Source organism: Microtus pennsylvanicus, chromosome 7 (genome assembly GCF_037038515.1).
Source record: "Microtus pennsylvanicus isolate mMicPen1 chromosome 7, mMicPen1.hap1, whole genome shotgun sequence".
Lineage (NCBI taxonomy): Eukaryota > Metazoa > Chordata > Mammalia > Rodentia > Cricetidae > Microtus > Microtus pennsylvanicus.
Window position 1 is genome coordinate 96,985,684 of NC_134585.1, and position 10,628 is coordinate 96,996,311.

Genomic DNA, 10,628 nt, shown 5'->3' on the forward strand with positions numbered 1-10,628 from the left:
GCATATATTGTTAAACTAGTTCACAGTCCTGTCTAGAACAATAGAATGCAAAGCTCAGTTGCATCCACAGCAGTTTGGTCCCATGCAGGATATGTTGTTAATCTATATTTCCTATGCTGCCCTAGATACCCACAGCTTTTGCATTCTTAGACAAGCTTACAGCGAGAATGTGTCTACACCCTGATTTTCTCTAATGCTATCTCTTCAATTCCCCTTGGTAGCTCTCTGAGTTAGACGATGTTATTATATTGTTGATCTCAGTTTGGTTGAATTTCTATCCAATTTAAATCAGGATCAAAAGCAGTGTTTGAAGAGTAAGCAGAGTGTGTGAACACAGAATGCACCCTCTCTGGCCCTGTCATACTGTCTTCGGATGAGTGGACTTTCATTTAATTAAATATTCTTTTTCTATATAAACAGAAACCTTTGTTTATGCCAGTGCCCTGCCTGCAAATAACACAATCTGCCCTTCTTGTTCTTCCACCATCCGCACGAAATGCCAACCTTTGAGTCACAGTAGCCTTGGGCATCCAATAGAGGTGATCTTTTACAAAAGCTGGGGCTTTGCTTCTGTCTGTCGGGATGACTGTGTCTGAGGATGCATGCAGACCAGAAAGGTTGGTGTCAAAATAAAAGGAGGCTCTGAGGAAGCAGAAGGAACGCTCTCCATAACAGAGCCTTCTTGTCTGCAGCACTGGCGATTTTACTCTCCTGATTGCTGGGCATGTCCTGCAAGGCATGGGTCAGGGGAGTTAGGAGGCTTTTCTCTCTTCACTATGGGTTCTTAAATAACAGCCCGAAATTCTCAGAGACGGGAGTGAATTAAAAGGTTACCCGACTCCTTAAGGCCACCTTCCAACCATGTAAGCTCTGGACAGCTTTTCCAAGAAGGGAAATGTTTAGAACAAAAACCAGGTCATCTCCTAGGGCACAACAACCTAGATTTTAACAAACGATGCCAGGGTATTTTCTATCAAAAAGGTTAAACTCATAGGATTATATGAAAACACTCGTTTTAACCCTGCTAACCTGTAAAGATTTCACTCTGCTTCATTTATCTTCTCTCTTACCCTATGCTAAACCATTCCTGGCTTCGATGAAAGAATCATGTCTCCATTCATTTCCTATCTTGCTGAATTGCCTTCACATTTCCTATCATCTGCGCATAATCCTATTCTCTCCATTATTGCCTTAATACCAAGAACAGCACAAGATAATGGATAGGCACTGTAATAACAGTGTGGCCTGGAGGAGCCCCTCCAGGGAAATATCTTTGATGCTGGTGGAATATTAATGCATCCTAGGTCCACGATCCTCCTCTTTCACTTCATCTTCTGTTTTCTAAACTACATAATGACTTTCATATACATGACAAAAGCATTAGAACAGAAAAGGCCTCGCTGATGAGCAGCAGGGCCCTGTGATATTAAGGAGTCCGATTCTTACTTCTTTGTACAGTTTTTGACCACCATCTGAGACTGTGTGTGCAGGTAATTTCCGATTTGAATAGATACCAGCGAAAAGAGGCATAATCATATTGTGTTCATGCAAATGCCCATCAAAGGCACTGCATGAAAATAAATTAAAATATAATTCTTCAATAACGCACATGTCCATAGGATGGTTTTGGACAGATTAAAAACAAACACCTTGGTATCCCTTAGACAAGGGGGTGGGTTGTTTTCAGGGAGGTTAATCAGCAACAGATTATGAACAAGACAGTAAGTGAAAGTCACCTACACCGTACCTTGTGGATTGGGTTATAGTTGCAATTTGTCGTACATAATTTTTCAATAAAAGGGAAAGAATTGATTTTTTTTCTAAGCATAAATACCGCAGCCTAGGAAAATTCAGTAGCAAAAAAAAAGAAAAGATGCTCAGAAAGTGACTGGCAGCATCTGGCCGTATACTTTGGTTGTCTGGGGTGAGGTAGGGAAGGAACTTTTAAGACCTACAAGAAATGCGACTTTCAAACTCCCATGATCCTTCCCTCTTCCTATTTTGTTTATCTTTCCCTTTATGTGTGTGTGCTAGTGGCCACTGTATTATCTGCAAAAATGTTCACTGTAGGCTTAGATGCTCATGAGAAGATATGTATCCAGGGCATCTTGAAAAGGCACAGAAGGAAATACCCCAGACACTTTTCTTAGCGTGAAAGCATGCCTCACAAGGCACAGTGTACAAATAAAAACATGAAAGTTGCTTCGGAGGCTTTTTCTTTACTTTGTAGATAATTTTCTATTTCTTTAAATGCTATAGTAAGAGTTGATATCTAAAATTCTGTCTATTGGAAATACTGCTTATACTCAATTTATAAAAGGTCACCTGGAAGGGCGATGAGGGTGTTATTTTCTTCTGTTGGTCTTACTTTGGGTTCTTCCTTTGTTTTGAGTCAGTGAGTATTAATTATTAACTATTGACAGCTACCATGTTGAGGAGTTGACAGTAAAGAGGATTAATGTAGACATGTTTTCCCTAACTTCAAGCAGCTCACAGCCTGGTATCTAATGGACAGAATTTGGGTTTGTTTATTTATTAGGTAAATAAATATATTGTGGGTGTTGGAGGGGTGACTCGGTGGTTAAGAGAGAGTGATCTTCTTACAGAGGACCCGAGTTCGGTTCCCAGCACCTAAGTGAAATGGCTCACAACTACTTGTAATCTGGCTCCAGGGAACTGCACTTCTGGCAATGAAGAGTATCTGTCCTCACAGCTGAGGCAGACTCTTAGCTGGGATGTGGCTATCAGACAGTCGTTTGAGTAGTGCCCTGCAGCTCCCAGAGAAGAAAGCAGAAACCTGAGCTTCTATAATGTATCAAAACAAAACTAAACAACAACAACAACAAAAAAAAACAAAGACAAAAGCTGAAAGCCAAACAGATCTAGCAGGAGTCCAAACAAAGATGTCTACACTGCAGCAGATAATATGTTTACTTTCTTTGTTTCCTCGTGTATGTGTGTGTCTTTGTATCTGTACATGTGCACACATGTGTGCATGAGTATGTAGGCTGCATATCTATATGTGTATGTTTATGTGTTAAAGATGCACATGTTTGGGTACATGTGTCTGCACAAGTGGCAAATCTATATGTGTCTGTCAGAGGTAAATCTCCAAAGTTGCTCCTCAGGTATCACCTTCCATTTGCATAGATTTTGCTTGCTTTTTTGTTTATCTGTGTGTCTGGGTTTGTTTTTGTGACAGTCTCTCACTGGTCTGGAACTGGACCAGGAGGCTAGTCTGGCTGTCTAGGTAGTCAGGGATCCACCGGTCTCCAAATCTATACCCTTGGTATTATAAATGAGTGTTCCCGCACCTGCTTTTTTTTTTTAATGTGGGTTCTGGAACTTGAACTCAGGTCCTTTTGTGTGTATGGCAAACACTTTATAACCTTATGTCATATTCCCAGTCTTCTGTCTGTGTTATAATAAAAGAAAATAGTTAATGACATAAAACTCAGCCAGGATTTTAGGATAAGAAGGAATTGGCTCTCTGAGGTCATGCTGTTATTCAGGAACCCAGGTAGACCTGGAGACCATCATGTTAAGCTAAAGAAGTGAACCCCATACATACACAGATCACATGTTTTCTCCTAAACATGGGGGGAAAACCAACAATAATGAAAGAATAGTGGAAAGATTTTTTGGGGGGTGGGAGAGCAAGGGGACAGTAAGAGGGAGAGGAAGAAAGCTGGAGTTCTGGGGTTTGAAAAGATCAACTCATGCTGATACATGCATGAAATTGCCAAACAAAACAAGTCATTCTGAACAATTAATATATACTAACAAAAATCTACTTTTAAAAAGAAATAGTTCTAGAATTTTTGTGTCAGCTGTTCTGGCAAGTGTGAAAATCAGGATTGGAAAGGAGGGCCCTGGAGTCCACAGAGAGCATACTAGTGTATTTTTCTCATCACTAGGCTGTAAATCTCTTGGCAAAGGGGAGAGCCTTTCCTTGTTTCTTATCCCAGGAGTGTTGGTTCTTAGAAAAGCTGTGTCTTAATTCAATTTACAGGGCTTCATCACAAGCTGGCTTGGAAGCCATGAAAAGGATCCTGTCTTCAGAGAGCTGCCCAGAGTTAATGTGAAATTCTCAGCTCCACTGAGGAAGCTAGCGCCTCTGTGAACCTGTCACATTGCACTCTGGCCACTGTAACTTCATGGAAAAGCAAGGTGGCAATCACTGTGTGGTACAGCTAGCAACATAAGAGGTTAAGAATGAGCCAGGACAGGGAGGGGTCTTCAAAGCCAGTCCTAAGAATGAAAAAGGCTTCATGTAACTAAAACTCGGAAGCCCAAGTTCATCACTTTAAAAAGCATTAGGGACAATATTATTGCATTGATGTGATGTTTTCTCTTCAGAAGTCCTGCCTTGTGACCTAGACAGATGTCACTTGTAATGTGAGTGGTAATGAAACTAAATGCTTAAGACTGTGTGCTTTTGACTTGGCTTAATGGCAAAGTGTCCAAAAACATTGCTTTCGGTGTTTTTATTTTTGGATAGCTTTTGTCTATCATTTCTCCATTGTGTGAGTGATAAATCATGACTGCTCCTTTTAAGGTGAAAAGTCACCCAACTTGTTTTGCCTTTTTCTTTCTCTCTCCTTTTATGAGAACCCAGAGAAGTAATCTCTCTCTCTCTCTCTCTCTCTCTCTCTCTCTCTCTCTCTCTCTCTCTCTCTCTGTTATCTATCTATCTATCTATCTATCTATCTATCTATCTATCATCTATCTATCAATCTATCAATCTATCTATCTATCTATCTATCTATCTATCTATCTATCTGTCTATCATCATCATCATTATCATTATCTATCATCCACCTCTCTGTTATCCATCTGTCTGTCTATCTATCTATCATCATCATCATTATCTATCTATTTATCATCTATCTCTCTGTTTTGTGGGTCATCTATATCTATCTATCTATCTATCTATCTATCTATCTATCTATCTATCTATCTATCTATCATCTATCTATCTATCATCTATCTATCTATCTATCTATCTATCTATCTATCATCTATCTATCTATCATCTATCTATCTATCATCTTCGATTATCTATCTTTCTTGCTAACTGTCTACTTTCTGTCATATATCTTTATAGACCATCTATTTATCTATCTTATCTATCATCTCTATCAATCAGCTATGTTTATAATCTATTTGTCTACCTTATCTATCATCTATATTATATATCTATTTATTTATCCTTTCTCTATCCATCTATCTATACCTATCATCTATTTATATTTGTCACTGTCTTTCTCTCTGTTTCTATCTCTGTCTCTCTTTCTTCATCCCTCCACCCTCTTGCTCCCACAGAACAAAAATCTTTGGAGAAGAAGAAGTGAATACTCTTTGGTGTTCATGTGACCATGCCCATAAGACCCTATAAAGCCGGTACTATTATCATTATCTCTGTTCATACATGAGGAATCAGAGCAAAGCAGAGGTGGAGTAACTTGTCCAATTTGCACATTGGAAGTGACGGAATATGCATGATCTGATATCCATGAGACAATGCTAACTTTCAAAGTGTATCAATATGTTCACATCAGGATTCTTTCAAAAGTTGAAGTCTACAGTGTGAAAGGTACCCACTTAGGTCATTGGATTCTCCATCATTTGGTAAACTATGTTTCAGAGCTTTTGCCTGGGAAGACACAATGTACATACACACACACACACACACACACACACACACACACCCCTACTCAACCCAGAAAAGGAAGCCAAGACATTGGGGAACTGTACCTTATTGGAGTTACCAAGGGCATATGAGTTAGGAGATGCTTACAGAAGCAGGGATGACTCAAAGCATCTGCATTATGGAGAAGTCCACTCTAACATGGGTGGCAATGCAGAAGCTGCAATCACAGAGCTCTGCGTAATTTTCAGGCAGGTGAAGAGTAAAGTGTCCTCTAGGCAGCTTGTCTTATGTAAGCCCCTTCTACCAACTGCTATTTACTTCTTTTATAAAGTCCCTAAGTCCTATAAATCCAGGGAAAGGCCTTGGAGAGGCTGAGAATCTTGCAAGCTTCTACTCCCCCAAGCACTTGGGAACATTGGCTGACATTTTGCGTACCCCCTGAGTCTTCTGAAGCGAGTGTTACAAACAGGAGGCAACTGAAAGGGGCTAATAGGATTTGCTGGGGAGTGACTTGTGCCTTTCTTCAAACATTTGAGGGATTTAGTAGGAGGTAGGACATAAGAAGTAGAACTAAGCCTATAGGCAAGAAAGATCTATAGAAAGTGGTCTATAGTCGTTAGCAGAATAAGGGAGTTTCAAACCACTGAAGCTGTCTTAAAGGAGCTCATGCAAGAGTTGGCAAATTCTCTTTTCAAACATTATAGAGCACCAAGCCAAATGTGAGAGACTCTTCTAGGAACTAGCCATGGGGGACCAGAGCACTCAAATCCCATGTCTTCAGGGAATGCCAATTTCAGTCAAATGGGTTAAATAAATAGAATTCAATATATTGGTGCAATGTAGTGTGAGCATGAATATCTAAATAAAGTTGCTTCCTTGAGATATATGCTTGAAAGAGAAGTAAAAATATGGGGGTGAGAGTTACTCAGAGAAACATGCTAATTTATGGAGAGTTTAATACAAATATATTGCCACAATGTTGTTTCGTCAGACTCTTTCATAAAAAGAGGAACAGTGACCTATATTAGGATGCTGGAAGAGAGGATTTCAGACCAAGACATGATGACATTTAAAAGTCTTAATGATTACATGTTCTGTGGGTCTTAAGTGGCCTGTAGCAGATTTGAGTTGCCCTTAGAGAAGGTTTTAGAAGATAAGGTTAGAAGAGATGGAGGCAGGACATGGTAAAGAGTGGAAAGCCTTCTAAGTAAAGTTTAAAATGACTTGTTTAGAAGAGAAAGAATTTGAGAAGAGGAAGGATTAGATTCAACTTGCTTTTATAATGAATTAATGAAAGGTTGGAAAGAGGGTTCAGTCCGTAAATGCTTGCTATGTAGATAGGAAGAGCTTAGTTCAGTCCCCAGACTCTCTGGGAAACAGCTGGGCACTGAAGGGTTCATGAACGAAAAGCCTCAGGGTAGCCAAGAACCCCCCTCCAGGAAAGCTGACAGACAAATAACACCTGCCGACTGTTAGGAAGTTCTGGACAAGGTCAGCACACCATCTCCACTGGTGTTACAGATTTGAGACTGAGAGCAGAGGAACTGCAGATTGACTATTCCATCCCAAAAGCTCCCTCTTCTGTCCTATAAAAACCCAGGTCCCCATGCCTCCATGCTCAGGCTCCATTCCTTTGCAGAAACCACCACCCTTCATTGATTGAACAAAGGACAACCTGCTTCTGTTGAGGTTCATCTCCTTTTCTTCTTTTCTTTTCTTTTCATATCTCTCAATCAATCCCAATCAACCGGAACTAGGGTCACTCATTGTAGTTGGGGAATGACTTTATAATCCCAGTGCTAAGGAGGCAGAGACTGCCAGATCCATGGGACGTCCTAGCAGCCATCTAGCCTATCCCAGTGAGCCTCAGGCTGGTAGGATATCTTGTGTCACAAAACAAGGCATATAGCGCTTCAGGAAGAATAGTACATACACATGCACGCACACAGGCACATACCATACACGTGCTTGTTTATACACATGTGCATGAACACACACACCTGCACACACATACTTAAAACATGCACGCACACACACGTGTACACACATGCACACACACACGTGTGCTTACACACACATCTGTAAACATATACATAGGTATCACACATGCAGGCACAACACCTGCGAATATACACACAAACTGAGCTTCGCTTCTTCTGTATAGAAACTGTGTAAAGTCAAACTAATTTCGATATCATTGAAGTACTAAAAATGTGGCCTTATACCATAACCTACTTGTCATATAATCAAAGATGTTCACTGTCGCCTGCAAATTAGACTGCTGCTCCTCTATGGTCTCTTCTTGTTTTAAGATGTGTGATTTTACATTTTCTTTCATGTTTCAAATTCTTTCCCAGTCCTAAAAGGGCCATGAATAAAATTTATATTCATGTTAAAAATAATTGTAGAAGTGGAGATGTAGCTCAGCTTGTAGCATTCGTGAACCCCTGGGTTCAGTCTTCAGCACCACACACCTGTAGCCCCAGCACTGGGGAGGGGGTGGCAAAAGGAGCTGAACTGCCAGTCCATCCTCTGCCAAAGAGTGAGTCCAGGACAACCTGGGATACACAAGACACTGTCTCAACCAATCAATAAATCAGTGCACACTAAATAATTAAAGTGGGTCTAGAGAGAGAGCTCGGCTGTTAATAGCACATACCGCTCATACAGAGGACCTGAGATGAGTCTCCCCAGTCAAGTCAAACAGCTCCCAACCACCTTTAACAACAGCTCCAGGGGTGTTTACTCTCTCTCTAGATCTCTACAGAACCTGCACTCTCATGTGCACATACCTAAACACAGATGTACACTCATGACTAAAAATGAAAATACACTCTCTTTTTTTATTTTAAAGACACACAGCACAGGAACAGAAAAAATAAGGACTTCTCTAAGAATAAATTTTGCTTATTGTATACTTTAATCCAGTATATATAGATGACTTTAAAATGCTTGAAAATTTCTATACTAGCATGTAATTCAAAAGAGGACAAGTCCATGGAAACAATTATTGAGTATTTTTAGGTATTATGAGAGTGGACCTTACTCTACGTAGTTGTTAAAAATATCAGAAGATGCTAAACAGCTTTGAGACACTACGTACCTTAAAGTACATTGCAATTCAACTAAAAATACTTTTAGATATTTTAGTGAAGAACCAAAACTATTACATGAACTCTGATTTGTTCAGTTCTTTTGTGACAAAAATACCTGTATAATTTAAATGTATTCTCAGAAAGATGCATTCTTGTATACAATGTATTCTGATTACATCATTTCCTACCTTTCTACCACGCACTCACCCTGCACTCCCCACAGCTACTCTACTTCCTAACTTCATTTCTGTAGCCCACTGACTTCACTTAGTGCTGTCTATGAGCACTGGGTGGTGGGGCCATCTTCTGGGACACGGGCAAATAGCTACCACCCCCCAAAAATTACTCTTCTCTACAGCAGTCATCACTGTTAATAGAACTTCAGCTAGGAGGGGGGGTGTGTGAGCTCCTCTCTTATCCATGCTGGAAGCTTTAGCTGACTTGATCTTATTCAAGTCTTGTGCAAGTAACTACTGCTGCTACAAATGATATGTCCTTCACTCCTAACTTCTGTGGTAGCATAAAGAAATATCTACATTTAATTACAGGCATTCATTGTATATAAAGAAATGACATGATCCACGAAATTATTTGTTAGTATATAGAATTTTGAGTTTTCAATTACTTTAATGATTTCTAAATCTTTGGAATAATGCTATAAGTTAGGTTTAGCAGGTAACTATCTAATAGTTCCCTTTTAGGTTTAGCAGGTAACTATCTAATAGTTCCCTTTTAAAAGAGAATGTGGATGCTTGATTTACATGATTTTTACATCCTTACCATAATCGTTTATGCATTAAAAGTGTGTAAATTTGTGAAGGATAAGAACTGGATCTATGTATTTCTTTCCTAGCATGTCCAAAGCTAGAAGTTTGCTTGTTATCCCATGATCCTTACCAGTGCATTCCTGGTTGAGAATCCTAGGAATCAGTAGTAAATACACAAGGAAGAGGGAAGTTCTGTTCTACCTGGGAAAGGGCAGGTCAGTTAGCCCTCAAGGGCATCTCCTAAATGTTCATTGTAAAAGGGTGAATTCTTTATCCTCATAGTAAGAGAAGTTCAGTAAATCCAATGGAAAATTTAATTCATTGTTGCATTTTTAACTTAGATAAAGTACAGAATGGTGTGACAGTTTCATTCTACAGAAACTGGTACATAAGCCAGGGAACAGAGCTGTGAGTACATCAAGGCTGTAGATGAGACTTTAACAGAGTGGGCATGAATTAACAAAAAGCTGCCAATTCTCTGGAGATCTGTTCATGGGGAACAAGTGGGTAAGAAGGCTTCCCTTATCTACTGCCTTTCTTAAGGCTAGGAATGTCTGCACAATTTGAAAAGAGAAGGAACATAGTAGGGAGGGGTTAGAAAAACATATAAAGTTAGGAGTGAAAGAAAGAATCCCCAAACTGGAAAGTATTTGGATCTATGACATCTTGCCAAAAAATGAACATTTTTTTCCTAAGAGAAGACAGACAAAGATAGAGACTAACAAGCATCCCATTTTGCCCTGTGAAGACTGACCTATCCTCAAACACAGACAGCATGAATCCATGACTGGACAATAAATGCGACCATCCATTCTTACCACACGTTCTCTTGTGATTTAATGGCAAAATAGTACAATCATCATTAACCTGACTGGATTCAAATACCACAGAAAACATACCTCTGGGTTTGTCTATAAGGGTGTTTACAGAAAGGTTTACCGAAGGATGGAACTTTACCACCCTGGACCTGGGCAGCACCATCTTGTGAACTCTAAGGCAGCATGAGCATCCACATCGACATCCCTCTGCTTCTGTACTGAAGACATCATATGACAGGCACATCATTTTATCCTTGTTGAGCCTTCTCTGCCCGGATGGACAGTATTCTCAAAC